The sequence below is a fragment of the Piliocolobus tephrosceles genome, chromosome 8, assembly GCF_002776525.5.
Source record: "Piliocolobus tephrosceles isolate RC106 chromosome 8, ASM277652v3, whole genome shotgun sequence".
Lineage (NCBI taxonomy): Eukaryota > Metazoa > Chordata > Mammalia > Primates > Cercopithecidae > Piliocolobus > Piliocolobus tephrosceles.
Window position 1 is genome coordinate 1,646,784 of NC_045441.1, and position 4,476 is coordinate 1,651,259.

The following is a 4,476-nucleotide window of genomic DNA, read 5'->3' on the forward strand; positions in this document are numbered from 1 at the left end:
CGCCTGCCTCAGCCTCCCAAAGTGCTGGGGTGACAGGCATGAACCACCACACAAATATATATTTTTTAATTTCAACTTTGTTTTACATACAGGGGTACATGTGCAGACTTGTTAAGTGGGAGTAAATATTGTGTGATGCTGAGCTTTGGAGTATGGATCCCGTCACCCAGGTAGTGAGTATAGTATCAGAAAGGTATTTTTTCAACCACCTCCCTCCATCCCTGCCTAATAGTCCCTGGTGTCTATTGTTCCCATATATTTTTTCTTTTTTTGAGATGGAGTTTCACTCTGTTGCCCAGGCTGGAGTGCAGTGGCATAATCTCAGCTCACTGCAACCTCCACCTCCCAGGTTCAAGCAATTCTCCTGCCTCAGCCTCCTGAATAGCTGGGATTACAGGTATCCATCACCACGTCTGGCTAATTTTTGTATTTTTAGTAGAGACGGGGTTTCACCGTATTGGCCAGGCTGGTCTCGAACTCCTGACCTCAAGTGATCCAGCTGCCTCAGCCTCCCAAAGTACTGAGATTACAAGCATGAGCCACCGTGCCCGGGCTATTGTTCCCAAATTTATGACCATGGGCACTGAATGCTTAGCTTCCACCTGTAAGTGAGAAAATGTGGTATGCAGGAATTACTAACAAAGGAAAAAATAGCTACAAAAACGTAGCTATAATAGATCTGAACTCTCTCTCCTATCACAGTTGACTCCAAATTGACAGCTTCTTTTAATTCTACTTTTTACTTTACCTTTTTTACTCATTTTCATTCCAAACGACTGTTTTTCTAATGGCCAGATAGGCTGCATCTTAGAGAAAAAGAAATCAAACATGTTCACTTTTATTGCCCAGGAAACACCTTGATCATAGCAGCTGCCTTCCTATTTATAAAATATATGTGATTTTTATTCCACCCAAGTTGAAGTTTATGTACATTTCTATTATTGTCCAAAAGTCACCAAAAAAAAAAAAAAAAAAAAAAAGAATCACTTGGAAATTCTTTTAGTGGCAAATAGGGAACAAAAATGGAACAGAGACAAATGAACATGCAAGGCCACCCACTGGAACAAGGCCGGTGTATTAGTGGGTTCTCACATTGCTATAAAGAAATACCTGACACTGGGCATGGTGGCTCACCCCTGTAATCCCAGCACTTTGGGAGGAGGCCGAGGCAGGCAGATTGCCTGAGGTCAGGAGTTCGAGACCAGCCTGGCCAACATGGTGAAACCACATCTCTACTAAAAAAGCAAAAAAATTAGCCAGGCATGGTGGCTTGCACCTGTAGTCCCAGCTACTCAGGAGGCTGAGGCAGGAGAATCACTTGAACCCAGGAGGCAGAGGTTGCGGTGAGCCAAGATTGTGCCACTGCACTCCAGCCTGGGCGACACAGCAAGACGGAAGGGAAGGGAAGGGGAGGGGAGGGGAGGGGAGGGGAGGGGAGGGAAGGGAAGGGAAGGGAAGGGAAGGGAAGGGAAGGGAAGGGAAGGGAAGGGAAGAAATACTTGAGACTGGATAATTTAAGGAAAGAAATTGAATTGGCTCACAGTTCTGCAGGCTGTGCAGGAAGCATGGCAGCTTCTGCTTTTGGGGAGGCCTTGGGAAGCTTCCAATCGAGGCAGAAGGCGAAGGAGAAGCAGGCGTCTTACAAGACAGGGGCGGCAGCAAGAGAAAGGGAGGGGAGAGGTACCATGTGCTTTTAAACAACCCAACCTCAGGAGAACTCACTCGCTGTCACAAGAACAGCACCGAGGAGATGGTGCTGAATCATTCAACAGAAATCTTCCCCCGTGATCCAATCACCTCCAGGGGGCCCGCCTCCAACATGGGGGATTACAGTTCCACATGACATTTGGGCAAGACACAGATCCAAACCATATCAGCCAGTATGCAAAATTCCCAGGCATTTGACATCCAATAAGAGGATGTTTCACACGGGAGCAAGGCAATAACCCCATGCAAGTGATTCCCGCCCCCCTCCAATTCCTTTACAATGCAAGACAGCAGAGAATAGGGTCTTCTTCCAGGTCAATGTCCATGTGCATTCAGCTGTGCCTGATCCCCCACACCCTTCCCCCGGGTTCCAGGTACCACAGCTGCACAACAAGCCATCCCAAAACTCGGAGACATGAAGCAATTTTTTAAATTTAATTTAATTTTTATTATTATTTTTTGAGATGGAGTTTCACTCTTGTTGCCCAGGCTGAAGTGCAGTGGCACAATCTCGGCTCATCACAACCTCCGCCTCCCTGGTTCAAGCGATTCTCCTGCCTCAGCCTCCCGAGTAACTGGGATTACAGGCATGCACCACAACGCCTGGCTAATTTTGTATTTTTAGTAGAGACAGGGTTTTTCCATGTTGGTCAGGCTGGTCTCCAACTCCCAACTTCAGGCGACCCACTCACCTCGGCCTCCCAAAGTGCTGGGATCACAGGTGTGAGCCACTGCACCCAGCTGAAGCAATTGTTTTATTATGCTCACATGTTCTGTGTGTCAGGAATTCAGACACAGATCTTCAGGCACAGCTTGTCTCTGCTCCTCCACCGTATTTGGGGCCTCTGCTGGAAAGACTTGAAAGCTAGGGGTTACTCAAAAGCTGGGCCCTGGAAACATCTAGAACAGCACCATCCAGTGCAGCAGCCACTGGCCACTTGTGATCTTTGAGCACTTGAAATGTGGCTAGTGCTACTGAAGAACTGAATTTGAAACTATATTTTAACTTCAATTAATTTAAATTTAAATAGCCCTATATGGTTACCATACCGGACTGTGTAGATCTGGAGTTAACCTTGCTTTTGTATCTGAAAGTTGGTGCTAGCTGCTGACCTGGACCTCAGCTGGGCTGGTGGCTGGAGCACCTACATGTAATCTCTCCCTGTAGTCTCTTTGCATGGGCTAGTTGGGCTTTCTCATAGCATGGCAGCTGGGTTCCAAGAGCGAGCATCCCCTGAAACTCAAGGAGCAGCTGTATCACCATTTTTTTTTTTTCCTGCCACAATATTTTTAATTACGTACAAAGGTCTGACATGGCACCCAGGGGCCCATTTCACCCACTGCTCTGTTTGGCCGCCAGTCTTTTGTCTCTCTCTTCAGCAATGGTGAGGTGGATACCCTTTCCTCAGGGAAGAGAAATCCATGGTTTGTTGCCCTTGCCAATAACAAAAATGTTGGAAAGTCGAGTGGCAAAGCTGTTGCCATTGGCATCTTTCATGTGAACCACGTCAAAAGATCCAGGATGCCTCTCTCTGTTGGTGATCACACCAATTCTTCCCAGGTTAGCACCTCCAGTCACCATACACAGGTTACCAGTGTCGAACTTGATGAAATCAGTAATCTTGCCAGTCTCCAAATCAATCTGAATGGTATCATTCACCTTGATGAGGGGATCGGGGTAGCGGATGGTGCGGGCATCATGAGTCACCAGATGAGGGATTCCTTTTGTGCCCACAAAGATCTTTCTCACTTTGCATAACTTGTACTTGGCCTCCTCAGGTGTAATACGATGTACAGCAAAGCAACCCTTGGTGTCATAGATCAGACGGAAATTCTCTCCCGTCTTGTCAATGCTGATGACATCCATGAATCCAGCAGGGTAGGTTATATCAGTTCAGACCTTGCCATCTATCTTAATGAACCGCTGCATGCAAATCTTCTTTACTTCATCTCCTGTCAGGGCATACTTAAGTCTGTTCCTTAGGAAAATGATGAGGGGGAGACACTCTCTCAACTTGTGGGGACCGGTGGACGGACGAGGAGCAAACACACCAGTCAATTTATCCAGCATCCAATGCTTTGGAGCTGCTACCCGCTTCAGATGCTTCTTGGGACCACGAGTCATGGCTGCGTTAGGCAAGGAAAGAGGACCTCCGTCTTCCGGTGCACATAGAAATTCTTGTTTTGTTTTTTGTTTTTTGAGATGGAGCCTCCCTTTGTCACCCAAGCTGGAGTACAGCGGCGCAATCTCAGTTCACTGCAAGCTCTGCCTCCTGGGTTCATGCCATTCTCCTGCCTCAGCCTCCTGAGTAGCTGGGACTACAGGTACCCGCCACCACACCCAGCTAATTTTTTTGTGTGTGTATTTGTAGTAGAGACAGGGCTTCACTGTGTTAGCCAGGACGGTCTCAATCTCCTGATGTCGTGATACGCCTGCCTCGGCCTCCCAAAGTGCTGGGATTGCAGGTGTGAGCCACCGCACCTGGCCTGTATCACCTTTTATAACCCCAACTTTGGGAGTCCTATAGTGTTATTTATGCCGGGATCACAAGCCTACCAAGGTTCGAGTTGAGGGAACATAGATCCTATGGCTTGATGGAGGACTCTCTACATCAAATTGTAAGAAGAGTAAGTAGACTGGAAGATGTTGCTGTGGCAAGAGGACAGTTAATATTAAAATCAGTTATCGGCCAGGTGCGGTGGCTCATGTCTGTAATCCTAGCACTTTGGGAGATTGAAGTGGGAGGATTGCTTGAAGCCAGGAGTTCA

At 47.3% G+C, this 4,476-nt stretch overlaps 1 pseudogene across 1 annotated transcript; it reads right to left on the reverse strand.

Moving 5' to 3' along the window:
- Positions 1-2,970: 2,970 nt before the first annotated feature.
- Positions 2,971-3,840, reverse strand: LOC111523704 (annotated as a pseudogene). The gene has a single exon (XR_002725595.3). The product of XR_002725595.3 is annotated as a 40S ribosomal protein S4, X isoform-like (transcript).
- Positions 3,841-4,476: the final 636 nt, after the last annotated feature.